Below are 22,513 nucleotides of genomic sequence, written 5' to 3' on the forward strand. Positions count from 1 at the left end.
TCAGATGTGCCAACCCAAATGTACCAGAGCATGACATTGGGGACTGGGCCCCGATCCAACAACATGCCTATCTAGTGAACCCTGAATAGAGAGAGAAGCTCCGCAGTGAGGTGGAAAGTTACTATGGATATTGCAGGAGTTTCCTCTTGAAATCAGACATGTCTGTGGTGAGGACAATTTGGTTGCTGATTGTCTCAAGGGTGGGCAGTTAAAAAATGTGTTTTGCGTTTAGACAGTGCGTTGCCATGGATCACAATGTATTATGACTGCATGTTTTTTCCGTATTGGAGATGAGTTTTGTTTGGGCTCAGGGGTTCCAAGGAGACGAGAGTTCTAGAAGCTAGTGAGTTTTAGGAAGACGAGAGTTCTAGAAGCTAGTGAGTTTTAGGAAGACGAGGAGAGTTCTAGAAGCTAGTGAGTTTTAGGATTCTATAGTAAGAAAAGGATAAGGATCAAAAATATTTCGATTGTATATTATTATTATTTAGAAATGTGTTTTTTCTTGTTTTTAATTGTTGACACGTCTAGCATCGTTAGCCGTCTAGCTCATTAGGTCTAGCTCGTTAGCCCGTCAGCACGTCAGCCCGTTAGCACGTCTAGCTCGTTAGCACGTCTAGCTCGTTAGCCGATCTAGCTCGTTGCACGTCTAGGGGGAGCTCGTTAGCACGTCTGGCTCGTTTCCACGTCTAGTGGTTTGCGCGTTGGCTCGTTAGCCCGTCTAGCTCGTTAGCACGTTTAGCTCGTTAGCACGTCTAGCCCGTTAGCACGTCTAGCTCGTTAGCACGTCTAGCTCGTTAGCACGTCTAGCTCGTTAGCCCGTCTAGCTCGTTAGCACGTAGGACGCACTGATTGGTGTCACCTCGTTAGTCAGTATGTGTTACACCTGTGCTGGCTTGTCCATCTCGTTAGTGGGAAGGTGTTTCACCTGAGCTGGTCCAGGTTCTATTTAAGAGTGTCTGGCCCAGTGCTCCAGTTGTCTTGATACATGTGGAGAGTCAACACCTTTAGTTGCTCCACCTTTTGGTTTGCTTCCTGTCTTTAAGTTTGGTGTGGGTTTTTCTTTTGTTTTCCTCTTCTTGGGCAGATTTAGTGGGTCTCATGGTGGGTGTCTTTTAGGTCCCAGTTGTTGTTACTAGTCAACTTTCAGTGGAGAGCCTCCCAAGCTTATATTTTGGGTTGGATATTGCATCATATTGTTGATATTTTAATCAATGGCGTTTCCTTCAGTGCTATTAGTCTTTCAGTGTTATTATTGTTTTTTATACTCATATGTTGTTGTGTACTAAATATTTCTGTTTATTTTCATTGTTTTTTTCCTGTGAAGCCATTGTGTTGCATCCATGTCTGAAATGTGCTGTATAAATAAAGCTTGTTTTGATTTGAACATATTGTAAAACAAATGAACCCAGTGACCGACCAATCAAATAGTATAAAACTGTATCAATCCCACTTTTCCAGCCTGCTGAAGGAGGGTAAACACCACCCCCGGCTCTGCCAGGGGCTTGAGGTGGTCTCCCACAGCTCTGCTTATGTCATGTTCTGTGGCCTTGCTGTTCCATTTCTTGACTGCACCTGCAACACAGAAACACATTTAGTCATATTATATAAAACACTCAAAGTAATGGATATGGAGCATCTATGGCCTCAGTTACACCTGGCACCTAAATGTGACTTCTGTCATCTGATCTCTCCAAGCTGCATTCGGTTCAGATCTACCAGGATGGGCCTTTGACATAGTATGGATGCAGTCAGGCCACCGATTATGCATAAGCAATGTAAAGAGATGTTGGGAAAAGTACATTATACACAAATGACCTTCGTAATATCAAAGAACAAATCTGTGTGCCTGAGGGGAAATTAACTTTCATACAGCCGAAAGGGGGTGAGAAATTACACCAATATCAGTGGACAATTTGCACTAATGTAAATAAACATAGATGGAACATATTCCCTTTTGCTGACGTGATGAACCGCTAAGGGAACATAAATATTTACCATCTAAACCATGTGTGACCTCTCACCTCTCTGGCTGTAGAAGTGTTCTTCCTAACCAGTCCCTCAACAGCTCTCTGACTGAGCTCCACCCTCACTGGGTCTTCAGAGGAGAGGAAGGCTGAGGAGGGATGGAAGGATGAATGGATCAGTCAGTCAATAAAGTGTAGAGCTGCTGTTTATGCTGTCTGACTAAATCACTATTTTAGTAGTTCATTAAAGTAAATAAGGCTTTATGACTGCTGAATACCAACTATCAATCACTTAGATCATGTAATTTCAGGTAGAGATACATCCTTGGGATGTCCCTAGCCCGTTGAAGTTGACATTTAAAATGGTTAAGGTAGGGGTTAAGGTTAGGGTTTAGGGTAGGGATGTCCCAAGGATCCCAGATAGCATTGACCATTGTGCATTCTTCTGTCTCTTTTACATAGCAGGTGATGGGTTCTGACTTCTGAACTTGAAAATATTAAATATCCTTATTATGTGAAATTGAATGAAACAATAATGTATGTTGATGGTCATATAATGTACAATATTCCATGATGTTTCTATATGATAACAATAGAGTAATATATTTAATATGATGTACAATATTCCATGATGTTTCTATATGATAACAATAGAGTAATATATTTAATATGATGTACAATATTCCATGATGTTTCTATATGATAACAATAGAGTAATATATTTAATATGATGTATAATATTCCATGATGTTTCTATATGATAACAATAGAGTAATATATTTAATATGATGTATAATATTCCATCATGTTTCTATATGATAACAATAGAGTAATATATTTAATATGATGTACAATATTCCATGATGTTTCTATATGATAACAATAGAGTAATATATTTAATATGATGTATAATATTCCATGATGTTTCTATATGATAACAATAGAGTAATATATTTAATATGATGTATAATATTCCATGATGTTTCTATATGATAACAATAGAGTAATATATTTAATATGATGTATAATATTCCATGATGTTTCTATATGATAACAATAGAGTAATATATTTAATATGATGTACAATATTCCATGATGTTTCTATATGATAACAATACAGTAAAATATTTAATGTCATATACTATTTAACAGTTTCACTAATTCATTTTAATGAACTTAATCATTATGACACACCCCTCTCTATTGTCATTGGTTGCACTAATTGCACTGTTTGGCTACATAACCTGGTTGAAGTATTCATGACATCACCCTGAGGAAGGCACAGTGATACTGAAACGTTGGTAAATACCCAATAAATTGCTGGGAGTTTATACATGGAGTGTGCGACTTTATTTTGATAGTTTATAGTTTATTCGCGGTTAGTCAGGACCTCCACACAAACTATTCTTCTGGGTGTGCGCCAGCTCATGTTTTTTAAGGGTAGGTAACAACACATCCGCCACACTGATCCTCAACTCAGGGGCCCCTCAGGGGTGCGTGCTCAGCCCCCTCCTGTACTCCCTGTTCACTCATGACTGCACAGCCAGGCACGACTCCAACACCATTATTAAGTTTGCCGATGCCACAATAGTGGTAGGCCTGATCACCAACAACGATGAGACAGCCTATAGGGAGGAGGTCAGAGACCTGGCCGTGTGGTACCAGGAAAACAACCTCTCCCTCAACGTGATCAAGACAAAGGAGATGATTGTGGACTACAGGAAAAGGAAGACAGCACGCCCCCATTCTCATCGACGGGGCTGTAGTGGAACAGGTTGAGAGCTTCAAGGTCCTTGGTGTCCACATCACTAACAAACTATCATGGTCCAAACACACCAAAACAGTCGTGAAGAGGGCACAACAAAACCTATTCCTCCTCAGGAGACTGAAAAGATTTAGCATGGGTCCTCAGATCCTCAAAAGGTTCTACAGCTGCACAATCGAGAGCATCCTGACTGGTTACATCCCTGCCTGGTATGGCAACTGCTCTGCCTCTGACCGCAAGGCACTACAGAGGGTAGTGAGTACAGCCCAGTACATCACTGGGGCCAAGCTTCCTGCCATCCAGGACCTCTATACGAGGCGGTGTCAGAGGAAGCCCCCACCCCCCCCACACTCTCTGTTATCATCTATGCATAGTCACTTTAATAACTCTACCTACATGTACATATTACCTACTAACCGGTGCCCCCACACATTGACTCTGTACCGGTACCCCCTGTATATAGCCTCCACATTGACTCTGTACCGGTACCCCCTGTATATAGTCTAGCTATTGTTATTCAACTTCTGCTCTTTAATTACTTGTTCCTTTTATTTAGTATTCTTATTTGTGCTTTTTAAAACTGCATTGTTGGTTAGGGGCTTGTAAGTAAGCATTTCACTGTAAGGTCAAATTCAATTTGATTTGATAGACTCATAGTACAGAATGAATGAATGACTGACTGCCCAGTTTAACATCACCGTCTCACCTCATACTGTATTGGAGCAGCAGCAGCTGACTGCCCAGTTCAACATCAGTTCACCGCCTCACCTCATACTGTATTGGAGCAGCAGCAGCTGACTGCCCAGTTCAACATCAGTTCACCGTCTCACCTCATACTGTATTGGAGCAGCAGCAGCTGACTGCCCAGTTCAACATCAGTTCACCGTCTCACCTCGTACTGTATTGGAGCAGCAGCAGCTGACTGCCCAGTTCAACATCAGTTCACCGTCTCACCTCATACTGTATTGGAGCAGCAGCAGCTGACTGCCCGGTTCAACATCAGTTCACCGTCTCACCTCATACTGTATTGGAGCAGCAGCAGCTGACTGCCCAGTTCAACATCAGTTCACCGTCTCACCTCATACTGTATTGGAGCAGCAGCAGCTGACTGCCCAGTTCAACATCAGTTCACCGTCTCACCTCATACTGTATTGGAGCAGCAGCAGCTGACTGCCCAGTTCAACATCAGTTCACCGTCTCACCTCATGCTGTATTGGAGCAGCAGCAGCTGACTGCCCAGTTCAACATCAGTTCACCGTCTCACCTCATACTGTATTGGAGCAGCAGCAGCTGACTGCCCAGTTCAACATCAGTTCACTGTCTCACCTCATACTGTATTGGAGCAGCAGCAGCTGACTGCCCGGTTCAACATCAGTTCACCGTCTCACCTCATACTGTATTGGAGCAGCAGCTGACTTGATCGTTGATACTAATCATCATGTTTGAATCTGAGAGTAAATAGAGCCGACTACACTCTAAAAATGAAGGGTTCAACTGGAGTTGTTCTCAGATCCCCTAAGAACCGTAGGGTTCTTGGTCAATGAAAAACAGCCCCAAAAGGTTCTTCAAAGAACTTGTTAGAAGGTGGGTTCATCGAGGAACCTCCGTTGTTGCTGGACTTCTTCCGGGAACTTCGCAATTACAACTGAAAACGATGGTGACAAGTTTGGATGCGACAACAGTTAAAAAGGTTAAGTTGGGTTGATGTTTGGCTCTGAATATGTCTCGAAATAATGTATTATAATAATATAACATACTAATAATGAATAACGAAGACAATGATGGTTTTCTGTGAATATCTTCCATAACGTTACTATAGTTAATGAACGTAAATATTAGAAAGCCGGGTTTGACCGTCGGCGTTGTATGAGCTACAGTACAGTACCGTTAGCTAGCTAGCTAACGTTATGTCCTAACTAGGCACAACTAGGTTTGGATTATTTCCTCAACTATATTCTTTTCCATATATTGTATATCGTTTCCATAAAGCCAACATGGCTTTACACTCATTAACGTAAGTTTCCAATCTAGAGCAGTTCTCACTTTTGTGATAATGAACTAGCTAACGTTAGCTTCGTTAACTAACTAATTAACTAACTAAGGACGGTGACTTGTCCAGACGAGATGTTACAACGAACTGAATCGTCAATGGAGGTCTTCCTCTTTATATAGCCTGCTACAGCATGCAATACTATTAACTCACAAGGGGGCATAACGTGACATGGACAATACTATCCCGTTTTGGAAACGTTACATGTACAATACTATCCCATTTTGGAAACATTACATGTACAATACTATCCCATTTTGGAAACATTACATGTACAATACTATCCCATTTTGGAAACGTTACATGTACAATACTATCCCATTTTGGAAACGTTACATGTCCGCCCCCTTGTGGAGGGAAATTAATATCTTAGATGGTAGCTGTAGATGGGATTCAAATGCATAATGGTATTAATACAGTGTCTAGACTACCTCTTTTGTATAAATGCCCTTCAGAATCCAAACACAGTATTGCCACGCAGTAAAATGTTGAGTATAATCTTTCAAGTCAGCCTGTCACACAATGCTATTCTCAAACATAACTAATCAATTAGTTGTTTTTCAACAATATTTTAACCTGCAGAAATATTTTCACATTTCTATCTCATGGTTAGTTCCTAGGATAATGCAACTCATACATTTTTCATTACTTGTAAAATGGGGTACAGGTTTAAAATAATTACAGGTTTAGAATAAGTACAGGTTTAAAACAAGTTTCCATAAAGACAATATGGCTTTACTCTCATTAACGTAAGTTTCCAATCTAGAGCAGTTCTCACTTTTGTGATAATGAACTAGCTAACGTTAGCTTCGCTAACTAACTATTACAGGTTTAAATCAAGTATATGTTTAAAATAATTACAGGTGCACCTTACTAGCTTATACTATATCATAAATGGTCTTAACTAGTAAACACAGATTCTAGTTTTCATTCAGTTCACAGATGGCTGGCTGGGCTTTACACCACCTTTTTTTTAAACTACGTTCGAAATGTGGTATCCACTCAGCTCGCTGCCTCTGGAGATGTACTGATGTATATACTATACTGATGGTATCCACTCGGCTCACTGCCTCTCAGATTAAAGGTGGGTCCATCTGCTCTGTTCCCGCAGTGTGGTCTCCCTGAGATCCCAAGTTAGAGGGGTCCCTGGTGCACCATTTACCCAGGTCATCAGGAGCGGTCACCAAGTCAAGATTCACATCCCCAAATGTGGTGATTAATTTCTTTAACATCAAATGAGGAGACAAACTTATCACACAAGTCAGAGTTATACTTAAACTAAATCTTTATTAACTTATTAATAAGGGAGCAGGTCAATACAACACGCAAATATAGGGTGAATCAATTGAGTGCTCTACGATAATGATGGCTGGTCGACGAATCACTCCCAGATGATTCGTTGAGAGATGAATCACCCCCAGATGATTTGTTGAGAGATGAATCACCCCCAGATGACTCGTTGAGAACCACAATACAAAAGTACAAAGGTATTTTAAAGCCAAGATACACCCCTTTCAACCTACATGACAAACAACCGATGAATAGAACGGGTCACAAGGTTAAGATTTGTATGAAAGATACTTATAATTCTCAGCAGACAGTATCTGCTGTAAAAACAGTACTCTGTGTAGAGACCAGGGTCTGGCCCTGAGGTCATCTCTCCCTGGTACCATATAGAACAGAAACATTAACTCATGTTCTGGAATGCGGTCTCTTTAGGTTTTATCACCCAAAAGACATTGTAAATCTCCTGTCAGTGTTTTCTCCCAGTGGCCCATCCTCAGTAGAACACACAGACACAATAAGAACCCTCTATTCTGTTGCATAAAACAACCATTTGATGCAATAAAAGTATTATAACATAATCTTGCAGTTTTGCTCTCAGTGTCCACTGGAAGTTGACTAGTAACAACAACTGGGACCTAAAAGACACCCACCATGAGACCCACTAAATCTGCCCAAGAAGAGGAAAACAAAAGAAAAACCCTTCTAGCTTCTAGAACTCTCGTCTCCTTGGAACGAGCCTAAACAAAACTCATCTCCAATACGGAAAAACGTGCAGTCAAAATAAATTGTAATGCACTGACAAAACACAAATCTTTTTGACTGCCCACCCTTGAGACAATCAGAAACCAAGTTGTCCTTACCACGGACATGTCTGATTTCAAGAGGAAACTCCTGCAATATCCGTAGTAACTTTCCACCTCACTGCAGAGCTTCTCTCTCTTTTCAGGGTTCACTAGATAGGCATGTTGTTGGATCGGGGCCCAGTCCCCAATGTCATGCTCTAGTACATTTGGGTTGGCACATCTGAGAATGAACCCTGATATTCTAAAAGCAGGGTAACAATGTCAATAAAATAGTCAGTTGGTTACATAAATAATTATTACTAAATGTTACATGAAATGTAAATATGAAATATTTGGTCGAAGTCTTTTCAATTACATGTTGCTAGATGGGATATCCCCAATGTCAAAACACAGTTTTAACGTGTCCAAATCAATAACCAATATGCAGAAACAGTTTGTGATATATTGAAAACCTAAACATAAAATGTGCTATATACACAAACATCTGCCACAATAATCATATTACTTGTATTTTTTAAAACAAGCAGCTTTTAAACTGCACAAGCACCAAAAACGCTGTTGTTTTGACAAGTAGCAATAAATCACTGATATCGATTAGGGGGGAAATCAGGTTGTACGTGCTGTTGAAACTAACAACTAAACAAAAACACATGGAAATGGGAGATATATTTCACCTCACTGATTAGAGGACAACCTGCAGAAGACAGTCAGCTACATTTTGGAGTGATGCATTTAAATGTAGGGGTTGCTAAACAAAGGAACACAACACTTATTCATCGATATCATGCTAAAATCATTTGTGTGACAGGAGGGAGTTGAAGTTGCAAGTCCTGTTAAAACTAACAGCTCAAAAACCACACGGAATCTGGGAATAATGTGTACATCCCTGGTTAGAGGACAACATGTAGAAAACAGCTAGCTACATTTTGAAGTGTTGCATTTTGATTCAAGTGGGTCGCCAACGTGGTAAGTGTAACAACTCTTTTTTTGTTAATCACTTTTTGTTAAATCTCATAAATAGTAACTCTTCCATTTCAGAGCCTGGATTTTCCCCCTGAGGCTAATATCCATATCATGTTGAAATCAATAGAACAGGGGACAAACATTTACGGTTCTACATTCTGACATCATTAAAATTCTCCTTCTACAATGTTAAAACATTCTACATTGTGAGATTTCATTTCATTGATATCATGAAACAACTCCTTCATGTATGTATTTTCTGATATTTGATCAGAAGTCTTTAATCAGATTATCTCTGGTCACAGCTATAAGATTTCTCTCCTGTGTGTGTTCTCTTGTGTACTGTCAGACCGCTAGATGAAACAAAACTCTTCCCACATTGATTACAGCTATAAGGTTTCTCCCCTGTGTGTTCTCGTCGGTGTATAGTCAGATAGCTAGATTGACTAAAACTCTTCCCACATTGACCACAGATATAAGATTTCTATCCTGTGTGCGTTCTCTGGTGTGAAGTCAGAGAGCCAGATGTGGTAAAACTCTTCCCACAGTGATTACAGCTATACGATTTCTCCCCTGTGTGTGTTCGTCGGTGTATAGTCAGATGTAGTACAACTCTTCCCACATTGATCACAGCTATAAGGTTTCTCTCCTGTGTGTCTTCTCTGGTGTAGTGTCAGAGTTCTAGATGCAGCAAAATTCTTCCCACATTGACCACAGCTATAAGGTTTTTCTCCTGTGTGTATTCTCTGGTGCACTGTCAGCTCTCCAGATCGACCAAAACTCTTCCCACATTGATCACAGCTATAAGGTTTCTCTCCTGTGTGTATTCTCTGGTGTTGAGTCAGAGTGATAGATGCAGCAAACCTCTTCCCACATTGACCACAGCTATAAGGTTTCTCTCCTGTGTGTGTTCTCTGGTGTAGAGTCAGAGTGCTAGATGCAGCAAACCTCTTCCCACATTGACCACAGCTATAAGATTTCTCTCCTGTGTGTGTTCTCTGGTGTTGAGTCAGAGTGCTAGATGCAGCAAACCTCTTCCCACATTGACCACAGCTATAAGATTTCTCTCCTGTGTGTGTTTTCTGGTGTGATATCAGATGGCCAGATTGACCAAAACTCTTCCCACATTGACCACAGCTATAAGATTTCTCTCCTGTGTGTATTCTCTTGTGTACTGTCAGACGGCTAGATGAAACAAAACTCTTCCCACATTGATTACAGCTATAAGGTTTCTCTCCTGTATGTTCTCGTCGGTGTATAGTCAGATAGCTAGATTGACTAAAACTCTTTCCACATTGATCACAGCTATAAGGTTTATCTCCTGTGTGCCTTCTCTGGTGCATTGTCAGATAGCTAGATTGACTAAAACTCTTCCCACATTGATCACAGCTATAGGGTTTCTCTCCTGTGTGTGTTCTCTGATGAATTTTAATGCCTGATGAGGAAGTAAATCTCTTCCCACAGTCAGAGCAGCAGTGAGTTCTCTTCCCTGTGGATGTCTGCAGGTGTTTATTGAGGTGTTCTGATGTGGAGAGACTCTTCTCTGCCTCTTCAGCATCATGAGGTTGTTGAGGCTCCCCAGAGGATCCACAATAGTGAAGTTTCTCTCCTGTGTGAACAACAAAGTCAGACAGATGGTTAAAGGCCCACAACAGCGGTAATCCACTGTAAAAGGTGATGCCAACAGCGGAGCCATGATGTTATACAACAATTGACATCTGTAATGAATGTTAAAATTATTTGACAATTGTCTTAAAATGAGCAAGAAGTCATATTTTGTCTTGTTTTCACATTAGTAGTAACATCTAAGATTGTAGGCTAGAAATAAGTTATTCATGTTGTTGAAACTCTAAGCAGTGTGCCAGACGACTTTTGGTCTCCAATATAGGCCCCTTTCTGTGTTAGCTAAAATTGCGACATGAGGGCGATGCACACACAATATGGTTGTAGAAACTCCTCCCTGCTAATGAGGAAACCGATAGTTATGGATGTACTATATCTGCCTGGAGCAAAAATTGTGAGCAAAGATTTTAGTTTTTCACAATGTATTCTGAATGCGAATGTTACGGATACAGGTATCCTGTGTGTGTGTTTCTTTTCTCTCCTTCTCTCCTCACAGGTGACAATCATCACTCCCCAATCAGTCATCAATCAGAAGACACCTATTCCTTTTCCCTCAACCTATCACAGCCCCTTTCCCTTGGTTTAAAAACCCAGTCAGTTGTTTTCTCCCCAGATCAATCTTTGTGTTCATTCTCTCTCGCTGTGTGTTGATCTCTTTTGTTTTGAAACTACATGTCACTTTGTCCAGCCCACCTGTGAGTATTATTTTGTTAAAGTTTGACTGTTTGTTTGGTGGGAAAAGGGGGTACCAAGACAAGTCGCCCATGGGCATACATTACCCGTAGGAATACTGTGTCTAAGTACCCTAGTTAGAACTGGGCGGACCACCCACTGTATTTTTGGTTAGTTAGCTAGCTGTTGTTGAAATAGGCTAGTCTAACTTAGGGGTGTTTTTGATTATTGTTTCTTTGCTTGGGTCCAACTCAGCCCCTTTTCTCACACCCCTTTACCGTGTGTTTAAAATAAACCTTTTGAGTTTGACGGTAGATTTCAGTTGTCTGTGGTTTTTGGTTCTCACTGTTACTTGTCACGATTATAATTTGCATGATTTATGTTACGGGTCTCGTATCCATCCCCCCCCCTAGACCGCTGGGCCAAAGGGATTCGTAACATAAGTGGGGGCTCATCCGGAATTTGAACCCAGGACCTCTCGCACCCCAAGGAAGAATCATACCCCTAGACTCGTAACAGCGAATGTTGGAAAACTCAGGGGAGTAACCTCCATTTCCAGGTTGATGATGAGTTCATTTCACACTATTTTGGATTATAATTGTAAGGCTCGTTTGAATGTCCTGTTTAATATAATGTTTGCTACAGTATTAAGAATTATGTGTAATTACTGAAGAACCGCATTTCACCAGGCCAGTCAACAAGTTCTCATTTACAACTGGCCAAGACAATGCGCTGTAAGCCTTTTTGAAATCGGACAATGTGGTTACATCAAGGAGAAGTGTATCTTTAAAATGGTGTAAAATAGTTGTATGTTTGACAAAGTTGAATTATGACATTTTGTTTTGAATCTGATATTTCACTGGCTGTGCCCCGCAGGTGGACGCAGCCCTGAGAAGTTAAATTATTTGACAATTAAGACAGTCAAATTAGCAAAAAGGCATTTTGTCTTGTTTTCACATTAGTGGAAACTAGAAATAAGTTATTCATGTTGTTGAAACTCTAAGCAGTGTGCCAGATGACTTTTGGTCTCCAATATAGGCCCCTTTCTGTGTTTAATAAAATTGCGGCACGAGGGCAGAAACACCTCCCTGCTAATAAGGAAACAGCTAGTTATGGATGTAGTATATCTAAAAGGGTGAGCAAAGATTTTAGTTTTTCACAATGTATTCTGAATATTACAGCGCAAGATCGGGAGTGCTACTCAAGGAAACTCACATTAAGCTCTGTGTCTATTCACTAATTCACCACCGTGGTGAAAACCCAGGGGAGTTCTCAGAGGCTGACTGCAAAAATAGCCTCCATTTACAGGTTGATTATGAGTGCATTTCACATTACTTTTGGATTATAATTGTAAAGCTCGTTTGAATCTCCTGCTTAATATGTTTGTGTTATTGTCTAAAATCAACTGCTTTATACTTTAAAAAACACTTCAACCAGTAAAATGCTCTTTGGCTAGCTTTGATACCAGCCTGACAATGAGGGTTTGAACAGTAAGTGTTTAACAAACAGTAACATGGTAGAGGTCGGCCGATTATGATTTTTCAACGCCGATACCGATTTATTGGAGTACCAAAAAAAGCCGATACCGATAAATCGGACGATTTTTATATATATATTTTATTTGTAATAATGACAATTACAACAATACTGAATGAACACTTATTTTAACTTAATATAATACCATAAATAAAATAAATGTAGTCTCAAATAAATAATGAAACATGTTCAATTTGGTTTAAATAATGCAAAAACAGTGTTGGAGAAGAAAGTGAAAGTGCAATATGTGCCATGTAAGAAAGCTAACGTTTAAGTTCCTCGCTCAGAACATGAGAACATATGGAAGCTGGTGGTTCCTTTTAACATGAGTCTTCAATATTCCCAGGTAAGAAGTTTTAGGTTGTAGTTATTATAGGAATTATATTACTATTTCTCTCCATACCATTTGTATTTCATATACCTTTGACTATTGGATGTTCTTAGGCACTTTAGTATTGCCAGCCTAATCTCAGGAGTTGATAGGCTTGAAGTCATAAACAGAGCTGTGCTTCAAGCATTACTAAGAGCTGCTGGCAAACGCAGTAAATGCTGTTTGAATGAATGCTTACGAGCCTGCTGCTGCCTACCACCACTCAGACAGCTCAGTCAGACTGCTCTATCAAAGATCAAATCATAGACTTAATTATAATATAATAAACACAGAAATACGAGCCTTAGGTCATATTCAATTTAATATCGCTCTTCACCGAGCCAGGAACAGGTGGGGCTAAACAGGTGTTGTACCTCGTTTCCCTCCTTCAGGGAACAGTAATTATAGTCATAAAGTTACACTCCCTTTCAGTCGGTCAACTTCGGTACAACATACTATGGGGAAATACAATCATTCCCCAACTGACCCAAACAGATACTAAATGAAACGGCCCCTGGCAGACCACCCAGACCTGACCCCGCAAGATTGTTGTCAATTTATTAATTGTCTTTTGTTTGAAACACTCCTGTCAATGTTGAGTAAGGACGCACACCTGAATACGCATATAGAAGTAGGACTAGTCTACCTGGTTACACATATAGAAGTAGGACTAGTCTACCTGGTTACACATATAGAAGTAGGACTAGTCTACCTGGTTACACATATAGAAGTAGGACTAGTCTACCTGGTTACACATATAGAAGTAGGACTAGTCTACCTGGTTACACATATAGAAGTAGGACTAGTCTACCTGGTTACACATATAGAAGTAGGACTAGTCTACCTGGTTACACATATAGAAGTAGGACTAGTCTACCTGGTTACCCATATAGAAGTAGGACTAGTCTACCTGGTTACACATATAGAAGTAGGACTAGTCTACCTGGTTACCCATATAGAAGTAGGACTAGTCTACCTGGTTACACATATAGAAGTAGGACTAGTCTACCTGGTTACACATATAGAAGTAGGACTAGTCTACCTGGTTACACATATAGAAGTAGGACTAGTCTACCTGGTTACACATATAGAAGTAGGACTAGTCTACCTGGTTACCCATATAGAAGTAGGACTAGTCTACCTGGTTACCCATATAGAAGTAGGACTAGTCTACCTGGTTACACATATAGAAGTAGGACTAGTCTACCTGGTTACCCATATAGAAGTAGGACTAGTCTACCTGGTTACACATATAGAAGTAGGACTAGTCTACCTGGTTACCCATATAGAAGTAGGACTAGTCTACCTGGTTACCCATATAGAAGTAGGACTAGTCTACCTGGTTACACATATAGAAGTAGGACTAGTCTACCTGGTTACACATATAGAAGTAGGACTAGTCTACCTGGTTACACATATAGAAGTAGGACTAGTCTACCTGGTTACACATATAGAAGTAGGACTAGTCTACCTGGTTACCCATATAGAAGTAGGACTAGTCTACCTGGTTACACATATAGAAGTAGGACTAGTCTACCTGGTTACACATATAGAAGTAGGACTAGTCTACCTGGTTACCCATATAGAAGTAGGACTAGTCTACCTGGCCTGTGTGCAAATGTAGGTCTATAAATGTGCCCATTTGGGGATGTCTGATAGTATTTCTGATTGTCTTAATGCACCACCACTAATGAGTTGTGGAGCTTCTCAAAGTATTTTTTCTTCACCTCAAAAAGCAAGTAAACAAAGTCTATCCTAAAATCAATTGCAAATGAGAATAGTTCCTCAAAGTATTTTAGTAAAATATTTCCAGCTTCGAACACTCGCATAAAAGGGAAAAACTGTAATGTGCTGATCCAGTGGAAATGTCATAAAAGACCTGATTACTTTTTATCCCTTTCACAAATAGCCTACAGCTGTGTCTGTCCAGAACTCACTGGAGCAGGAAACTGAGGGCCCAGAATATTTTAGTGTTTCAAGTTCGTTATAGACAGGCCAATGTGATTTAGAGGATATTTATTAGCGGCAATGGCTTATTTGTTGGCTTTATGTAGGGAATTTACACATAGTTGGCAATAGCAATAAAAGTTACTTTTAGATTTGTATAATTTTCTTTTAGATTTAGATAGAATGTAGATTAATCACAGACAATGATTTTGAAAAAATTAAACTAAATTTCCATGAAAATGTGCATATGAAAATCATAACTGGCACGCAGATCGGTAGAAATTATTTGCACTCCAAATGTAGGTTGCTGACTGCTTGTGTAGCCTATTACCAGCAACGTCAGAATTTATGAAGGCCAGCAGGAGGAGGTGGTTCAGGAAGAGGTTTTATTCTCTTCTGGTTGGGCAATATTGATGTAATGGCATGAAAATAAATTAGCTGAATATTATACAATGACTTATCAACAGCTCTAACAATTTGACCCCCACAGGAAATCTACACTGGCAATTCTAGAATATACTATATATCCTAGAAACCTGGTTAAACTATCATTTTGACATCATGGATGAATTCTAGAATATACTATATATCCTAGAAACCTGGTTAAACTATCATTATGACATCATGGATGAATTCTAGAATATACTATATAGCCTAGAAACCTGGTTAAACTATCATTATGACATCATGGATGAATTCTAGAATATACTATATAGCCTAGAAACCTGGTTAAACTATCATTATGACATCATGGATGGCCAGTCTTTGTATTCATAGTGTAGTGAATTCAGGGGGAGGCCCTGAGCTGAACTCAAACCTGGGTCCAGTGACTGTCATGCCAACACCTTATAACTGTTACGCCAAGATGTCTGAACTTCTTGACGAGGTCCCTATGAATGTGAGAGTGGTTACACTTCTCCTTCCCCCATCCCTCAGCTGTTCACCAAACCAAGTCTCTGGGCAGCCATTTTGTTTCTGTTTAAATACCAGGTTGTCACTTTAAAAAAGCCACACAACAATCAATCAACCAATCTGCAGTTCAAACAATAACAAAGCTGTAATTCCACCACTGTTTTGGTAATAAGATGATGATGGGGTTGGAGAAATGTAAACTCAAATTCATAGACTGACCTATGGATGCAAGGACTGACCATCCATGATATCAACATTATAGTTTTAACCATGTTGAGGTTATACAGTGTTGATTACATTGTTTCTAAACATTGGAGTAAAAAAAGCTTATTGGGGGTTCTGATGGGGTACAACAGTTGAACTAAGCTCATGAGGCATGCGTTATATTCTTCAAGAATCAATGGCTATAATTAAATCATTTAAAAAGTCTAAATATGGATGTAGCAATTTAATATTTCCCCTTTAACACCAAACATCAGATCAACAACTGCAGAGTTTGTGCCTCTGTATTTAAGACAGTACTTACTAGTGTTAATCAGGGAACGGTTTCTCAAAACCATCTTATGGCTGAGTTCACCGTTAGAACCATTGGACGCCTTAAGATGCGTTTGGGAAACCGGGCCCAGATGTCCAGTTTCCTCCTCTTCCTTTTTCGATGTAACAGTCATCTTCCACTTCTCATTTTTCACTCCAAAAACTGGATCCTCCTCTTCTTTTACAGTAACATCCTCCTCCTCTTTCACTCTGAATGCGTCTTTTTCTTCTTTAACTGTAACAGCTTCACCCCTCTACTTGTTTTTGTATTGAAACAGCCTCCTCTTCCTCCTCCTCTTTGACGAGAGCTTCTTTCTGCGTCCAGCAGGCCTCCTCTTCTTTAGCAGGAGAGTAGATTAGTGAACTCATGGTCGGAGATGTTAGCTAGCTAGGCTAATGCTAACTTAACCAGCCCGCTAGCTGATCAATAACAGCGCCGTAAATATGAAATTAAAACGGATAACTAACTAGACGACAGAATTGGTTTTAAAACACAGTGGCTAATATACACTATAGCGTCTAATGAGCTTTATTGGTTCGGATATTTTGTCTAGCAAGCTACCGAGGTGGCTGACTAACTGTTGCTGCTGTTGAAAGAAGAGTTCCGTCCACTACATTATACGTCACACCAACAGCATTACCTTAAATTCCCAGACCGCCATCTGCTGACTGGAGTGGGTAACGCAGTAGAGTAAAATGTATATTTTATTGTCAGACAACAAGTTAAAGTGTAGGACGCATTAGTTTTTAGTCAGCAGTGTGACAACACAGTGTGGTTAAAGACTTACTAAGCTAGTTGTAGTCACGATATGGTTACCTATGAGTACAAACAGTTATGTTTTTGTGTTATTACATATTTATTAACTTATTTCTGGAAGTCTTCTAAACTACCCACAATGCACTGTGTTACATTGTTTGTATCCCAGTGTAGTGAAGTTTAACTCGGCAACTCGAACAAATTCTTATTTACATTGACGGCCTACCCCTGTATGAAGGACAAACTTTACTGCCCTGTTTCCAGTTGTCCACATGGCTGGAAGAACCTATTCAAGTAAGTAAGTAAATAGATTTTGAAAATGTAAAAAAAAACCGATGTATTATTAGCTAACTAGCTACAGTGCAGGCTAACTCAAATGAGCTGCTAAATGAGCTAGCTATCTAGCCAACTTCAAATACTGTATAGATAGATAGGTAGCTGGTGATATTTAATTCACTTAGCTAGCTAACTTCATATTAGCTAGCTATCTATTTATCACTGTAAAAAGCAAACTCCAAATGCATTTGTAGGTAGCTAGCTAACAGCCATGGAGGAGGGTGAAAGGATAGCAGCCCCAACTGTCAGTGAGAGAGGAGGCTATTCTGGATAGGGCAGGTACTTTTGTGTAGTTCCTGTCTCTAGAAGTGAGGACGGAGATAATAGTAACATAATATTCAGTGTGGTGTAATTTGACTATAATGAAGTCTGTTTCTTGTGAGGTTTTCTGTCCTCAGATAAAGAGCTCTATGAAAGCCAGTCTACATATGAAGAGGTCCCAATGAAGAGCAGTGGTTCTCAGTCCTGGGGACTCAAAGAGGGGAACATTGTTGTTTTTGCCTTCACACTGCACAGCTGATTCAAATGATTCAAACTCATCATCAAGCTTCAAGTGGTATTTATGTATTCATTTGTGATGCCATCCTTGATATGATTCTGTTATTGTCACATGCTACACATGTACATATGTGTGCCCATGCATCTATCAATCCAATGTTATCATGATTTGTTATCAGGGATATTATACTTTAGTAATCCACAATGACCTGGTGATGTAACAGTCTAATAATTACGTTGTCTTCCATATTCCTACAGAGACCTTGTAACTGGAGATTCCTTCAAAACGATTGCCTACAGTTACCGTGTAGGGCACTGCAAGGTTGGGTGACCAGGGTCATCTAGGACAGCCTCCTGGAGGAATTCAGGTGTGTGAAGGCTACCTGTGTCCTGCGTAACTTCATGAGGATGGACACGAGGACCAGGAGGGGATCTGCAGCTCGCCGCCGTGTCCCAGAGGAGGACTCTGCTGCTCTGCAGGAAGTTTCAAGGATGGGGTCCAACAACGCAGCAAGAGAGCCAATCCGTGTGCAGGAGATCTTCACCTCCTACTTCATCAAAGAGGGTGCTGTTCCCTGGCAACACCATAGACGTCACTATGCACAACCAAAGACTCTTTTAAGAGCCATTCACATTGCAATAAGAGTATTCTTCTATTTACTGAGCTATGTCAACTGCAGTTATTCAATTCACAGTTTCTCTCCCTTTGATTTCTACTTCTCAGGTGAGGGTGCTGTTTAGGTAAGGGTGTGATATCTGTGCAAAAACAAAACAGGCTATTTTAAATCACCCATATTGAAAAAATGTAGAACAATTAGACACCCTATAACCCACACCTACACACTCACGTATCAATCTGATGGATGGATTGTGTTGTGCAGTAAGCAGGTTCAGGTGTATAACTGTGGCTCCTTCCACCTTCAAAGAATAGGCAAGAGGGCCAACCATGGAGAATAGTAAGACACTTCATTATTTCTATAACTACGCTGTATTGTTTGTCCTTGTTGGTCCGTTCATGTTTTTCAGCATAAAGTACTCTGCAGCCACTTAGTGTGGTGTGGACACCAGGTGAGGCCACACAGAGATTCCTGTTGAACACTGTCGCTTTAACTACCTTATTTTCTCAATAACAGTCTCTCTCCTTCACTTCATCCCTCTCTCCTCTTCTCCCTAAATCCTCTAGGTTATATCAGCTGTGTCGACGAACCCCTCCTGCATCTGAACTGGCTACATAGAGGGCACAGCATGATCAGAGGTGAGAGGTCACTTGGTCAGGTCAACAGGAAGTATTATTAAAGAGATGCTTTACATTGAAATACAGATAGAGATGCAGTAGTCCCAGAGTTAATGATCCAAGGTCAGTTTATATTATACAGGAAGTATTATTAAAGAGATGCTTTACATTGAAATACAGACAGAGATGCAGTAGTCCCAGAGTTAATGATCCCAGGTCAGTTTATATTATACAGGAATTATTATTAAAGAGATGCTTTACATTGAAATACAGATAGAGATGCAGTAGTCCCAGAGTTAATGATCCAAGGTCAGTTTATATTATACAGGAAGTATTATTAAAGAGATGCTTTACATTGAAATACAGACAGAGATGCAGTAGTCCCAGAGTTAATGATCCCAGGTCAGTTTATATTATACAGGAAGTATTATTAAAGAGATGCTTTACATTGAAATACAGACAGAGATGCAGTTGTCCCAGAGTTAACGATCCAAGGTCAGTTTTTTATTTCACCTCCTGATTGATGACTAACAATGTTAGAATAAAAAATATAAACACAAGGTTTAAACATGCTCTCTCTCTCTCCATCTGTCTCTCGTCTGCAGGTATGTTTTGATGTGAGAGGAGGCCAACCCCCAGTCCCATCATCACCACCTCACCTGCTTTTAAGAACCTTTGGGCCGACTAGAGACACTATTATGTAATTGTGATGAACTGAGAGAATATTTATGTAGCACTGTGATTCATTAATCATGTGCTGCCTTCCCTACTCCTATGTGCTTACCTCTTTCCCTTTCTGTCTTTTACACCTCTCTCACCACCTCCTCTTTCTTCCTCTGTTTTTATAATGCACAACAGATGTGCATTGAAGTACAGATTAAACTTGTATTTATAACACTTGGATAATGAGCTTTTCAATAAAGCGTTTCACATTCTCTACTGGTTGAAATGAAGTGTAATGTGATTAAATACTCCACCTATCCTGTGTTTATCAGATCAATGCAGATGAAGGGCATTAGATGTTGAGATGAACCAGTGTTAGAGTATTTACATGATGCATAGGAAGTGTAGTGTTCTGTTTTTTAACATGATATTTCTGTATATATGAATTAACTAGTTAAATCATGTTTCTTGTCTATTAGTTACAATGTGTAACCATTGATGTCCCAGGACCAAGATTGGTAAACACTGTTGAAGTGTATAATTGTAATACATGCATGCAGACACAGCGTCATTCAAAGACTGGAATTTGATACTCCTGGTATTGGATATGACTGAAAAATAATCTCAAAGACATTCATACCTAAACTGCACCTTTATTTGCCAAGGTAGAGTACATGATCAGTGAATATGTTAAATGTACAGGCTACAATGTGGGGATCTCATGCATGGTAATAACTACATGTATACATGTATATATGACTTGCATCCTTGGCACAACATGATATTATATTCTACTCAATCCATAGGCTTCATTAATGTCATTCAGGCTGTTTTGAAGTTGATACAACTGGCTATGATAGCTGAGGTTCATAGGTTTTGAACTAATATGTATACCAAACGTTTGGGTCCATACACAGATCGGCTAGATAGCTAGCTACACATCCATAGGCATACAGGTATTTTAATCATCCACTGCACAATAAGCAAGAACATAGCTAGCTACGTTATTTCATCTATCTGCATGGCAAATATCAGCAAGGCAAGCTAACACAATTGTACATTCAATTTTCAGTAAATTCTTCAGCTGGCTAGATTCTATACATTCACTGTTTCACAAAACAACAGCCTGGTTTGCTGGTTGTTTCAGGAGTCCCTAAAACAACCAGAATGACAATTACATACTCATGTCACAACACCCATAATGCTAGTCAGCTAGCTGGCTAATGTTAGCTAGTCAGCTAGTTGGTTCATGTTAGCTAGTCAGCTAGCTGGTTATTGTTAGCTAGTCAGCTAGCTGGTTAATGTTAGCTAGTCAGCTAGCTGGCTAATGTTAGCTAGTCAGCTAGCTGGTTAATGTTAGCTAGTCAGCTAGCTGGTTAATGTTAGCTAGTCAGCTAGCTGGTTAATGTTAGCTAGTCCGTTAGCTGGCTAATGTTAGCTATTCAGCTAGCTGGCTAAATCGCGATTTTCGTAAATAAATTTTATGATAAGAAAAAGCATAATCGTTTGTCTCTACATTAACTAACATTCCTGTCAACTGTACATGTTTCTGCATGATTCGTTATGACGTTATAATCCCTTACATTTGCTTCCATCCTAGTATTTCTGTCCGCCATCTTTGATCCAGTTCAGTTCTGTGTAGGGGTATCCCTCTCTCCTAGTATTTCTGTCCGCCATCTTAGATCCAGTTCAGTGTAGGGGTACGCCTCTCTCCTAGTATTTCTGTCCGCCATCTTAGATCCAGTTCAGTTCAGTGTAGGGGTACGCCTCTCTCCTAGTATTTCTGTCCGCCATCTTAGATCCAGTTCAGTTCTGTGTAGGGGTACCCCTCTCTCCTAGTATTGCTGAAGAAAGTAATGAATATTTTATGACCAGCGATGTCCCTTATTCCTATCCTTTAACTTTTTGTCTGACAAAATATACATTTTACTCAACTGCGTTACCCACTCCAGTCAGCAGATGGCGGTCTGGGAATTTCAGGCGATGCTGTTGGTGTGACGTATAATCTAGTGGACGGAACTCTTCTTTCAACAGCAGCAACAGTTAGTCAGACACCACGGTAGCTTGCTAGACAAAATAGCCGAACAATAAAGCTCTTTAGACGCGTTAGTGTATATTAGCCACTGTGTTTTAAACCCTCTTCTGTCGTCTAGTTAGTTATCCGATTTAATTTCATATTTACGGTGTTGTTGTTATTATTCAGCTAGCAGGCTGGTTAAGTTAGCATTAGCCTAGCTAGCTAACATTCCCAACCATGCGGTCACTGATCTACTCTCCTGCTAAAGAAGAGAATATCACAGTAAAACAAGACGTAGAGGGTGAGGCCGTTACTGTGAAAGAAGAAAAAGACGCGTTCAGAGTGAAAGAGGAGGAGGATGTTACAGTAAAAGAAGAGGAGGATGCAGTTTATGGAGTGAAAGATGAGGAGGAGATGACTGTTACATCGATAGAGGAGGAAACTGGACATCTGGGCCCGGTTTCCCAAACGCATCTTAAGGCGTCCAATGGTTCTAACGGTGAACTTAGCCATAAGATGGTTTTGAGAAACCGTTCCCTGATTAACACTAGTAAGTACTGTCTTAAAAACAGAGGCACAAAC

The 22,513-nt window shown here is 40.0% G+C and overlaps 1 long non-coding RNA gene across 1 annotated transcript; it reads left to right on the forward strand.

Annotated features, from left to right (window-relative positions):
• The first annotated feature begins 17,112 nt into the window (after positions 1-17,112).
• Positions 17,113-18,374, forward strand: LOC123736398 (uncharacterized). Its single transcript, XR_006766100.1, has 3 exons — positions 17,113-17,481; positions 17,903-18,075; positions 18,276-18,374. It is a non-coding gene; the product is annotated as an uncharacterized lncRNA (long non-coding RNA).
• The last annotated feature ends 4,139 nt before the right edge of the window (positions 18,375-22,513 follow it).

Source organism: Salmo salar, unplaced genomic scaffold, assembly GCF_905237065.1.
Source record: "Salmo salar unplaced genomic scaffold, Ssal_v3.1, whole genome shotgun sequence".
In the NCBI taxonomy this organism is placed as follows: Eukaryota; Metazoa; Chordata; class Actinopteri; order Salmoniformes; family Salmonidae; genus Salmo; species Salmo salar.